Source organism: Manihot esculenta, chromosome 16, assembly GCF_001659605.2.
Source record: "Manihot esculenta cultivar AM560-2 chromosome 16, M.esculenta_v8, whole genome shotgun sequence".
NCBI lineage: Eukaryota > Viridiplantae > Streptophyta > Magnoliopsida > Malpighiales > Euphorbiaceae > Manihot > Manihot esculenta.
In genome coordinates this window covers 28,673,441-28,687,229 of record NC_035176.2, presented here as the reverse complement: position 1 = coordinate 28,687,229, position 13,789 = coordinate 28,673,441, and the positions used below count along the sequence as shown (strand labels likewise).

The following is a 13,789-nucleotide window of genomic DNA, read 5'->3' as shown; positions in this document are numbered from 1 at the left end:
TCATTCACTGGGTTTTCGAAACACAACATTTAGTAAGCCTGGTTTGACTCATTTCTGATCAAGCATAATTTAGCCACATTTTTATTATATTTATTACTGTTTATTTACACATTTTTCTAGCTTAATTTGTGTTTTTGTCATGTTTTTGCAGAAAAGGAAGAAATTGGAAAGTTGGAGAAAAAGTGAAGAAAAAGCTGGAAAAGTGATTGGGTCAAAGTGATTTGCCCAAATCACTCGCAGAAACTGGCCAAATCACTCGCAGAGACAAAGACAGAAACTGAACTGAACCCCAGGAAGCGATTGGGGCAAATTGGGCAAGTGATTTGCCCAAATCACTCGCAGAAACTGCCCAAATCACCTTGACAGCAGAAGTTGACAGCAGAGGCGGGAAAAGAGCAGAAAATCCAAATTCAAAGAAAAGAAGTCCAAGTCCACTTCAAACACCACAAGATCAGTCCCAAGAGCCACGCCCTTCACTTAGAGAGTTCCATTCTCAATCAAATACAAAATCCAAAGAGGAATCAAAGACTACAAAGAAGACCAAATCAAATTGAGATTTCAAAACCCTAATCAAATTGGAATTGGGATTCTCCAGCTATATAAGGGCAGCATCCAAACCAGCAAAGGATCATCTCATCTTCAGCAATTCTGCAGAAAACACAGCAGCTTGTCTCCTTCTTTTCTTCTTCTTTTCTTTTGTGTATTTTTGTCCACCATGAGTGGCTAAACACTTTCTTTTCTAGTTGAAGTTGGAAAATTCAGATTTGTGATGAATTGGGAGATTTAAATCTCCATTGTTAAACTTCTATTTATTTTCAATATTTATGCAATTTGATCCTTCTATAATTGTTGCTTTGCTTTTTGAATCAATTTAGGCCTATTGCTTTTAATTGCTTGAGTAACAATTGTTTGAATAGTTTAGGTCCGTAATTGCTTAGATTATTTAAACACACATTTAATCAAGTTGCATAATCTAAACTTGACCACGCGGTTGGCAAGGTTAGAATTAGGTTTCTCTAAGTCTTAATGCAGTTAACAGTTGTTCGATGCCAAAGGCCCCAAGGACGTTCCTTGGCAACTTGTTAACTAGTGTTTGATTAGCGAACGTTTCCTAATCAAACTAGAACTAAGGAGGAATTTGGATTGTGAGAAGCGTCTTCCACATCCTAAACTAATTTATTGAGATAAATAGGAGTATTAAAGAATCAATGATCAATTCTAAACAATCTGAAATAGATCCATACTTCAACTAGAAACTTTTCTCTTATTGATTTACTCATCTTTAAATTATTGCTTTCTCTTGCTATTTAATATTAATTCATCAAATCAAACCCCCCTCTTTTAATTACTTGTTATTTATTTGTCCAAGTCATTAATAGGAAAATCCGTAGTGTCAAATCCCTGTGGTTCGACCCTATTGCCACTATCTACAAGTTAATTGTTGATTGTTTAATAGGTTTATTTTTGACGGCTTCGACAACCGCTTATCAAAAATTGGCGCCGTTGCCGGGGATTTGATCTAACTAACGTATTTTCCTTTTATGACCAGGGCTGATCGTAAAGAAGCTCTTCTTTACGATCCAGAAATTGAACGTATTGCCAAGAGCTTGAGAAAGCAAGCAAACTTGAGGAACCAAGCCTTAAAACCATCTGCATCAGCATCGGAAACAAAACTGGTGTCCACCATTCAATCTGCTGCACAAGTTACTGAGGAACCCGCTGCTGCACCTGCTGAATAAAGTTGCTGAACCAATTGTTGAAACTGCTGTACATGCTGCACTTTTTGAATCTATTGCTGCACAAGCTGCTGCACTCAGAACCAGCCCCTAAAATTGCACCAAAACCAGCCCAAAAACTAGAAATTTTTGCCAACAAAATCCCAGAACCAGCCCTTAAAATAGTAGCTGAACGAGCTGCTATAAAGACAGCCACAACAACACCTGAAGAGGCAGAAAATGCAGCAGCAACTACTCTTGAACCAGCTGCTGTCCTTGCTGAATTTGAAGCTAAAAATGTTGAGGCAAGAGCTCCAATGGCACAAGAAAGAACTCTTCGTGAATTAGCAACACCCTTGGATGATCAAGCACTATGGTGCATCACTTACCCACCTTTGGCAGCCCCTTTTGAGCTCAAAATCGGATTAATTCATCTTCTTCCAAAATTCAAAGGTCTTAAAAATGAGGATCCACACAAGCACCTCAAAGAATTTCACATTGTGTGCTCAACAATGCGGCCTCAAGGTATTTCCGAAGAGCATGTTAAATTAAGAGCTTTTCCCTTTTCTCTTAATGATTTTGCCAAAGAATGGTTGTTCTATTTACCACCTGGATCCATCACTTCATGGGATGGGATGGTGAGAGTCTTCTTGAGAAAATACTTCCCAACCTCAAAAGCTATTGGCATCAGAAGAGAGATTAGTTGCATCAAGCAAAAGGATTATGAAGAGCTATATGAATATTGGGAAAGATTCAATCGATTGTGCACAAGCTGCCCTCAACATGACATCTCTGATAAGTCACTCATTGAATACTTCTATGGAGGTTTGCTACCTTCGGAAAGAAAGTTCATAGACGCAGCATGTGGAGGATCAATTGAAGACAAGTCACCTCAAGCCATAAGGGATTTAATTTCCACCATGGCAGCAGCCTCACAGCAATTTGGAGACCAAGAACAGCCACCAAGAAGGGTGAATGAGGTGAGTACATCCACTTTAGCATCCCAAATTTCTGATCTCACTAATGCTGTCCGCAGCCTTGTTGTGGGTCAAGCCCAACAAATCCAGCAGATTCAGCAGCCCAAACCATGTGGAATATGTGCAAACTTGAGCCACCCTACTGACCTATGTCCCTCCCTTCAAGAAGAGGACCAACAAGTAGGAGGATTTAATGGGCAAAGAAGTTATGCAAGGGCCAATCAATATCCAAGCTACCAGCAAAGGAACCAAGCTCAAACTGCACCTCAGAATCCCAATGCACCTCTTGAAGAGATTGTGCAGAATTTAGCAAATACTGTGCAAAGTCTTGAGAGACAAGTGAGTCAAATGGCCTCTTCAATGAGCAAATTGGAGTCTCAAGGGAAGCTACCCTCCCAAACTGAGATAAATCCAAGACAAAATGTTAGTGCCATCACATTGAGGAGTGGAAAAGAGCTGCAAGATAGCAAAGTTGAGAAATTGAAGAAACAGGCCATGGAAGAAAATCTGCCAGAAAGTGATCAGGGCAGTGATTTGCCCAAATCACCCAGACAATCTGCCCAAATCAGTGAGCAGACAGACTTGACAGAAAGTGATTTGCCTAAATCACCAAACGATTTGCCCAAATCACTAGATCAGGCAGAACCCAGTCAAGGGCAGAAACAGCAACCAGCAGACAAATTCAAGGTACCTCCTCCCTTTCCAAAGAGATTTGCAAGGTCCCAAAAAGAAAAAGAGGAGAAAGAAATACTTGAAACATTTCGCAAGGTGGAAATCAACATTCCCCTACTTGATGTTATCAAACAAATACCAAGGGACACCAACCAGGAAGATGAGGAAAACAGGAAAAATTTGAAAGAAACGGAAGAGACAGCATGCTGCACAGACTGGTCCAGAGGTGATTTGCCCAAATCACTTGTACAGATAGAATCTGATTTGCCCAAATCACTTGAACAGGCAAAAATCAAATCAACAATGCAGACAGATTTTGATTTGTCCAAATCATCAGTGCAAGCAGAATTCGATTTGCCCAAGTTCAGTACCAGATTGCAGCCACCTTTTATGGAGAAATATGAATTGGAGTTCAAAGTGCTGCCCAATCACCTCAAAATTTCAAACATAGGGGCTAGAGGCACACCTCACTTGAAAGAGGAGAAATTAATCATGTTATTTCATGAGTACATGAAAGAAATAGGATGGGTTATAACCAAAATGAAAGGTGTGCTGCACTTCTTACTTAATTCTGTTGGGATCCTTTTCCCTCCCCCCATTACTTGAGCCTTTCAAGTCAGAAAAGTCCAGCCCGCGACTTTAAACAAGGGCGCTACTGGGAGGCAGCCCAGATGTGGTGATTTGCCCAAATCACCGGGGTGATTTGCCCAAATCACTGGGGCAGATCATCTGACTGTAGCATAGTTACAAGTGATTGGGGCAGGTGATATGCCCAAATCGATAGGCCAAATCGACAGGGTTCATCTCAGGAAGATCAAGATCAACAAGGCAGCTGCACCAAAGAGGCGATATGCCCAGATGATTTGACCAAATCACCAGGCCAAATCGCCAAATCAGCACATCATCAGAAGAACCAACAGAAGTGGCAGCAAATAAACCAGCAGAGGAACCACCTCCAGTGGCACCCCAGCAGGAAGCAAATCAGGCCCCAGAAGAAGAAGCCCCAAACCAGACAATAGAGGCTCGCCTTAACAGAATTGAGGACATAATGCACCATATACAGCACCTGTTGCAACTGCTGGTGGACCACTTCCTGCCCACAGACCATCACAGACAGTGATTTGGCCAAGTGATTTGCCCAAATCACTGGCCAAATCACCCCCAGGCCAGGAAGTCCCTTTCCCTTTCCTTCTTAAATTTTTTATATATATGTTTACACATTGAGGACAATGTTTGCAGTAGGTGTGGGGTACTGTTAGGTTATTTTTGCATTATTTACATTATCCTTTGCTTTCTTTTTGTTTCTTTTTGCCCCATAAACACACACCAAAATTTTTTCACACATTTTTCACTTTTTGCACACACACACATAGAATTTTGACTTAGCTTTTGCTCTACTTAGCACAGATAACAAGATTAAAAGAGCTTCCTATCTCATGACCCCATTGATTTTCCACCCCTTTAAGCCTAAATTGAATCAATTATAGTGTGCTACCTTCACTTTGGAAGTTCTTTTCTTGAATTGAATCCTTAAAATTGCCAAGGTCAAGGGAAATAAAAATACAAATACATGCAAACACAAAGTTAGTGTAACTCCCTATGAGCTGATTTGCCCAAACTATCATGAAAAACCAGCACAACGCACAAATCATAAACCTGTTCCAATGGTCTAAGACTATGAACTGAGCCTAATAGCCACTTGGAGAAGTGACTGACTGAGTAACCGGGGGTGTATCACCCATGTACACAATCGCGTAAAAAGGCTAGTGACTTTTTCAAGCAAAAATAAGTTTCGATAGTCTAGACTATGAACAGAGCTAGTAGCCACTTGAACAAGTGACTAACTGAGTAACCGGGGGTGTATCACCCATGTACACAATCGCGTAAAAAGGTTAGTGACTTTTTCAGGCAAGGATAAGAATAGGTGCTTCTGAAAATAAAAATAAAAATAAAATAAAATAAAAAAAAAGGGAGAAAGAGAAAAGAAAAGGTGGCAAGTCACTCCTAGGGGTTGCATTAAACCTAACATAAAAGAATAAGCATGATTGAGTCAAAAACCTTTCTCTTGACCATGGTAGGTGAAAGGAAACAAGGAAAGGAGAGGATGACCTTGGTGCATGTATTCTATACTGTGATACTTCAGCTTAGGAGTCTAGGGGGGCTGATTAAGTGGTACTTAGGCTCAAAAGAAAAAGGAGCTTGATTGACTAAGTTATTTGTTGCTTGAGGACAAGCAAAAAGCTAGGTGTGGGGGTATTTGATCAAGCATAATTTAGCCACATTTTTATTATATTTATTACTGTTTATTTACACATTTTTCTAGCTTAATTTGTGTTTTTGTCATGTTTTTGCAGAAAAGGAAGAAATTGGAAAGTTGGAGAAAAAGTGAAGAAAAAGCTGGAAAAGTGATTGGGTCAAAGTGATTTGCCCAAATCACTCGCAGAAACTGGCCAAATCACTCGCAGAGACAAAGACAGAAACTGAACTGAACCCCAGGAAGCGATTGGGGCAAATTGGGCAAGTGATTTGCCCAAATCACTCGCAGAAACTGCCCAAATCACCTTGAGAGCAGAGGCGGGAAAAGAGCAGAAAATCCAAATTCAAAGAAAAGAAGTCCAAGTCCACTTCAAACACCACAAGATCAGTCCCAAGAGCCACGCCCTTCACTTAGAGAGTTCCATTCTCAATCAAATACAAAATCCAAAGAGGAATCAAAGACTACAAAGAAGACCAAATCAAATTGAGATTTCAAAACCCTAATCAAATTGGAATTGGGATTCTCCAGCTATATAAGGGCAGCATCCAAACCAGCAAAGGATCATCTCATCTTCAGCAATTCTGCAGAAAACACAGCAGCTTGTCTCCTTCTTTTCTTCTTCTTTTCTTTTGTGTATTTTTGTCCACCATGAGTGGCTAAACACTTTCTTTTCTAGTTGAAGTTGGAAAATTCAGATTTGTGATGAATTGGGAGATTTAAATCTCCATTGTTAAACTTCTATTTATTTTCAATATTTATGCAATTTGATCCTTCTATAATTGTTGCTTTGCTTTTTGAATCAATTTAGGCCTATTGCTTTTAATTGCTTGAGTAACAATTGTTTGAATAGTTTAGGTCCGTAATTGCTTAGATTATTTAAACACACATTTAATCAAGTTGCATAATCTAAACTTGACCACGCGGTTGGCAAAGTTAGAATTAGGTTTCTCTAAGTCTTAATGCAGTTAACAGTTGTTCGATGCCAAAGGCCCCAAGGACGTTCCTTGGCAACTTGTTAACTAGTGTTTGATTAGCGAACGTTTCCTAATCAAACTAGAACTAAGGAGGAATTTGGATTGTGAGAAGCGTCTTCCACATCCTAAACTAATTTATTGAGATAAATAGGAGTATTAAAGAATCAATGATCAATTCTAAACAATCTGAAATAGATCCATACTTCAACTAGAAACTTTTCTCTTATTGATTTACTCATCTTTAAATTATTGCTTTCTCTTGCTATTTAATATTAATTCATCAAATCAAACCCCCCTCTTTTAATTACTTGTTATTTATTTGTCCAAGTCATTAATAGGAAAATCCGTAGTGTCAAATCCCTGTGGTTCGACCCTATTGCCACTATCTACAAGTTAATTGTTGATTGTTTAATAGGTTTATTTTTGACGGCTTCGACAACCGCTTATCAATTTCTCATCAAGAAACTAAAAACAGGATACATGCATATACAAGGGATTCAACACACACTAGGCAAAGCACAACTCTAGACATTATCTCATTATACTCTATCTCTTTACCACAAGCTCTTTCCATGCATAACCTGTATACACAGTATGTCCATACATCATGTCCACAACTATACTAAACATATACATAACATATCATATCATCCTTAATCTTTACATCATCTTGCCTAAATATCAAGCTTCTTCTATACATATACATGCCACATACTACTCTATCAAAACCTAGCTATGCTATTACAGCCAAACACGGCAATCCATGCTTAACCTCTGCTCTCCCATAGCTCACTCTGCTGAACTCTGGCCCTGCAAAACTGGGGTTAAGGGAATGGGGTGAGCTACAAGAGCCCAGTGAGTAGAAACACTGAAAAACAGTTCATTAAATACACTCGGTCATGAAATGCATCACAACACAACTAGTCCATATCTTGGATTAGACATGACCTCAAAACTCCCTCGACGGGCTATTGATGTCGCCTTGGTCCAATCCGCATAAACAATGATAATGCAATGCACCATCTTCGTGATTCTAATGCAATCACCCTAATACATATCATGGCATCCATGATGCATGAACTATGCTCAAACATTCTGTTATTTTATTATAAAATATTATGTTTAGTTCTACTCACCTCTGCTCCTCTGGCAGAAACTGTACTGACTCTGCAACTGCTAATCCTGACAACCTCCCTGAACTGTCGGGTCCAATCCTACACAAATGGACTCGAATGAGGTGTCACACAATGCTCACATAACTCTAACACAACTCCCTACACACCTTCCCAAAAACCCCCTAAAAGATCCTAGAACAATCATTCAAAGCATGCAAAAGAAGGCTGGGCAGGACACGTTTGGCAGCAGGTTCGGCGGCCGAATGTCCTCTCCAGAGACGAAACTCGCCTACTTTCGGCGGCCGAAGCCTTCGGGGGTAAGCTTCGGGGGCCAAACCATACTCCAGAGACGAAAGTCTCCAACCTTCGGCGGCACCTTCGGCGGCCGAACCTCCCCTCCAGAGACGAAAGTCCAATCCTTCGGGGGCAGGTTGAGGCAGCCGAAACCACCTCCTTACCACATTCGGCGGCCGAACCCTCTTTCGGCGGCCGAAGCTGGGTTCTCCAGTTAGGCAGAACCTCGCTCACCTCATACTCAACTTCCCCCAAACCTCACTCAACATGCATCTCAACACACATAACAAGCATATACGCAAATATATGCACAAAGGGGTCCAAAACTACCTAAAAACCCCAACAAACAACACCCATAACACAGCAACATACTCATGCATAAAAACCCTCAAAAACCTCCTTTTACACCTCACCATGCAACTCTTCCCTTTCCCTCCATAAAACTTGCTGAAAACACTATAAAACATAAGGATCAACACTTACCTCTTGGCTGGTGTGATCCTAGCTTCAAACCATGGAGAAACCAAGCTCCTCAAGCTTCAAGCTCCACAACTTCCTCTTTTTACTCAAAACCTTCAAACCCAAGTGAAAACTCATGAAAACCTTGCCATTTGGAGGAAAACATCATGAAAACATCCAAGGAGAACCTAAACCCCACCTTGACCACAAAGAGAGCTTCCAGCACCCTCCATGGCCAGTCAACGGGGCTTAAATAGGTGGCCAACCGCCCTTCCTTCGGCTGCCGAAACTGCATGCAAAACCATGCAACGTTCGGCGGCCTAACGTGAAGTTTCGGAAGCCGAACCTATAGCACTTTCGGCGGCCGAACATGACCTTCGGCGGCCGAACCTGCATTCTGCCTCCTTGGTCTTTTCTCTTCAAAACTCATTCCCTTGCCTTTCAAAACCATAAAACACTTACAAAAACATGGTAGAAAACCTTGAGAAAACCCCGCAACACGACTCCGACATCCGCGATTCCACCGAACGGTAGGAATTCCGATGCCTGAACGAGCCGGGTATTACATACTTGTTCACTTGCTTCTTTTTGAATTTATTGGACACGCTCGTTTGCTTCTCTTCTTGAAGTATCAAGTTGTCTAAGTAGTTCTATCTTTGTAGGTCTAGTACCAAAATATTCCGTGACATTTGTTCCAGGACCATAAGCACGTACATAACCTTTTTTTTTTGCCCAAGTACATCAGCAAATATAGCATCATCATCCAGTGAAATTTGTCCTTCTCGTTGTTTCTTTAGATGCTGAAACTTTTCCTATAGAAATATTTATATTTATTGATATTAAAAAAATCAAAATATAGCATAAAATACATAACAAATAAATAAAACATATGTAAAAAGTATTACAATGGCTTCTTGTGATATTGGATCAATTTCTTTGCATTGCTTTCTCTTTCTGGATTCAAGAAAAAGCTCTAAGCGAGAAGGTGTTTTTCCATTTTTTTTCTTCTGTTCAAATAAATATAACAATTAGTGTTAGTTTATCATAGATCTATATCAATAAAAATTTGAGTTCAAGCAAAACCAAACTTTTCGTAAAAGAGTCAATTGACTTAACTACAAATATGCTGCAGATAAACAAAACTTGTATAAAAGAGCTAACATTTTTACAGCTAATGATATCAATTCAAGCGTTAAAATTCATAATACTATTGATTATTATTTACTCTACAAGTTTGGATGCTCATAGGGTTGACCAATCATAATTCATTCCTATATTTAGAATATTAAACATGGTCAAATTCCACCATTAAATGAGTGAGTTATTAATGGTGTTTGCTGTCTAATCTAATACTACTAAAAAATTGCCATGTTTAACTTTAATGAGCATAAAGAAAAAGGGGATTTGTTTTAATGTGGGAAATGAAGGTTAATAACGGTAGTCTGAGTCTAATTAGGCATTTATACAAAAATAGTAAATGGCATATCAAAAAGTTCTAACAATCATATGAACTTCAAAAGGCATTATTATTATTATTATTTTTTTATAAAAATAGCTTTTATTAGAACTTTGAGAGTTATAGCAGAATACAAAGAATAACAACAAGCAGCTAGTTTATACCATTACAGGTTGACTTGTTGAGCTACTAAAAAGAATTTGGATTAAGAAATAAGGAAAACTAGGCACATCTTAAACCAAACAAAAGATCCATAAAAGATCAAATCATAAACTTTCTCAAGCTCTAAACTAGAATTATCAAATACTATTTTGTTTCTTTCTAGCCATAGTCCATAAAACGATAACAGTAAAAAGGGATTATTTATGTATCATTTAATTAATAAAAAATACTATAATACTAATAAAATAAAAACAAACTCATACCATATGATCTCTCAGCCGAGCAAAGCTTTTTGTCCCCGTGTATGGCGGCATAGAACGCTTGCATCTATTTGCCTTATTTTTGTTGCTTCTCTCCTAAAGAAAAACAATGAAAAATTTTCAGAATTTATGTTAGCTAACAGAAACTGAATTCATATAAAATAAATTATTAAATTTTACACGAATTTTTAATACCTGAAATGCATTTTCTGTCCAAAGATTAACCAAATACTTCCAATCTTTTACATCCATATCCTTAGGTTTGTTTCGGAGACGAAGTGAATAAGTTGCCTTTGAATCAAAATACTTCTTCTTCAACTTATGCCTATAAACCTATATAATGCATTCATATGACCGAAAATTGCTCCCTTTCTTGCATCAGAATACTCAAAAGTGAACTTTTCCTTTTAGCAAAGAAGTAAGAAACAAAGATTATGATACTTAATAGAACTAAAAAAATTATAATCATTTTATAATGGATGTAATTTAATATAAATTTTCGTACCAATATGGTAGACCACATGTGGTCGAGCTTATCATCGGTAATCTTATTCCATTGTTTCACTTGCAATGGACAACACGACACACTTCTAATAGTTTGTCCTAAAAACCAAACAAATGCAGTAGTATTATCACCAATAGCTTGATCATCTTCATCAAATTCTACTGGCAATTTTTGCCCATTCTCCAATTGTGTGATTTTCAAGCATCGTGTTGGTCCTCTAGTTTTTCTTTTAATTGTATTGGAACCTATTTCAAAACAAAAGTAAAATAATAATCATATAATAACAAGAATTTCTGTACATAGAACAAGTAAACATAATCAATTATTTAAATAAAATTAAATGAGTAAACCTGTTGCTGTAGTTGCATTTGGATTTTGAAGTTGATTAGAAGTGTGATCAACGGTAACTGCGGGTAGCTCGTCACCAAGTCCATTTGGTAAAATATCATAATCTCGAAATAGAGTGTATATATCAATGGGTTTCGAAGGGAACTTCTTATAACTATCCATCATATTTTTCACATCTGTATCATCTTTAACCTCTATCAATGCATCAAGATCACTAAGAGCTTTATCAGCCTTCAAGTAATAAAATTTATCTCCTTTTATAACATCAAATCCACACTTCTTTTTCAAGTCATCCAATATATCAAAAAATGAGATGAAATCAACATCAAAATTAGGTTTCTCCATGAACCTACCATTTTCATATATTCTATTTGGTGAAAATATAAAATGGCCTTCATAATGATACCTCATTGTCTTCTGACTAGTATTCCCTAAAAAAAAATTGAAGTTAGCCATCTAATTATTTACGAAAACAACTTAAAATTGATAAATCACATAAATATTATTTACCTTGAAAATTTGAAGCCTGATTTTGGTGTAACTCTTGAGTTTCTTGAAAGTTCTGGTTAACATTATTTTCAGTCTCATTTTCCAAGTTAATATTGATGGAATTCCCTTTCCGTAACTTGCATCGTCGAGCCATGATATTTGCTTCTGCTTCATGGAAAAAATTGAATATTACACATAGAGGATAAATTAATATAAAAATAGTGAATCAAAGCTTTTTAACAGATGAAAAACGAATGAAAAGTAAATATCAGATGCCTTTCACGTGTTTAACCTAGAACAATTACAATGAAACATTAATTTTAAGGCTTTTGTAATTTTAAACGTACTTGATTGGATTTGATAGTGGGAGCTTCTCGTTTTGATAGTAGACAGAAATTGAAAACTGAATGAATCATGAGTGAGAATGAAAATCTATATAGAATTCATAGCGGTAGCGGTAGCGGCTGTAGGGAGAGAATTTTTAATTTTAAGGTTTTCATTCCCCCAAGCCAAAAATATATATATTAGCAAGCTTATCATTATATTGCCGCCACTAATTGATAGGGTTCCCTTTATTAATTAATATAATATTATTTATTTTTACTTTTTTGTAATTAAAATATTTTATATTTTTAATTAAATAAGCAAAATAAAATAATTTTAATTTGTTTAAGTAGATTCAAAATCAACGCTATGAATTTTTTTAAAAAGAAAAAAAATCATGACCACACCTTTGTAGAGCTGTATTTTTAACATCAAAATAAATTTATTTAAAAAAAAAACTTTAAAATTAATTTATACGTAAAATACAAATATGTAGGTAAAAAAAATTCAAGTATGTAAAAAAAAAAAAATTTAAGTGTGCCAAATTTGGCATAATGGAGAGTAATGGAGAGTTGTTTGGTATTGAAGAAGCATTTCAGCAAAATGCTTCAGAAATTTGTGATGATTATTCTGTTATCATTGGGGATGATGAAAACTTGATAAATTGACAAAGAAATGACATTGAAGCTATTAATACAAATGTTCTTGTTGCTGATGATATAGTAGAAGACTTAGGCTCAGAATCTGAAACAGATGATGAAGACCTACTATTATAAATGATAGGTAAGAGTGTAAACATTTGTTGCATTTTCTTTAATTTTGTTTTTTGATTAAACAATTGTCATTTTTGTGGATTTCTTAATTGATTCAGAGATTGATATTAGTTGATTTTAAAACAAGCTTTAGTAGATGTTAATACAATATTATAAATTTATTTTGCTTTGTGCAGGTTGTTTCAATTCAGATAATTTACAATAAGATAATTGGTCAACTTGAAGGTTGTGGGTTTGTGGAATTTGTTTCACGTGTAGCTGCAGAAAGGATTTCAAAGAAATGCAATGGGACACAAATGGCTGGAACTAAACAAACTTTTAGATTGAATTGATTTTCTGTTGGCATTGGAGAAATGCCAAAAAATTATACTAATTCTTTTTAATGAAATATTCATGATGTTTAAATTTTTTGAAACTGGCATTTTAATATTTTTTATGTGATAAGACTAATTGTTTGATTCTTGAAAAATGATTCGACAAAAAGTTTCCAAAACTATTATCTAATTGTTTTATGTGCTGAAAATATATATACATAAAATTCTTAATATATGTATCTTGTGATTTCCAAATAGCAAAATTAACTCTATAAAATAACAATCAGTTTGAGAATGAAAAATTAAAAGATAATGCAAGTGCTCAATTTTTGTGTATCTTTTGTGGTCGCTACTCAAACCATGTTGATTAAAAACAAATTATCAGTTCTTAAACTATAAGTGCACTTGCTTCGTCCAAGGATATATTTTGACACAGATTACCATAATTTAAAAGCATCCTTCAACTAAAATTGATTCATTAATATGTAACTTTTTAAGTTAGAAAATAATTCTCAATAACTTTTCTATCTAAACAAATGGACAATAGAAGAAAAATTGATTGAGAGACAAAAAAACGTATTATATGAAATTTTTTAGAACCTCTAAGCATATTTTTTTGAACTTGATAAACCAATATATAATACCTAGAGGACCTCAGATTAATTCTCCAAATTATTTTGTTAGTTATAGTATTT

General features: G+C 36.3%; 1 non-coding gene across 1 annotated transcript; it reads right to left on the bottom strand.

The window, feature by feature from the left end:
- Positions 1–2,398: 2,398 nt before the first annotated feature.
- On the bottom strand, positions 2,399–2,505 carry LOC122722154. The gene has a single exon (XR_006349078.1). It is a non-coding gene; the product is annotated as a small nucleolar RNA R71 (small nucleolar RNA).
- Between the last annotated feature and the right edge of the window lie 11,284 nt (positions 2,506–13,789).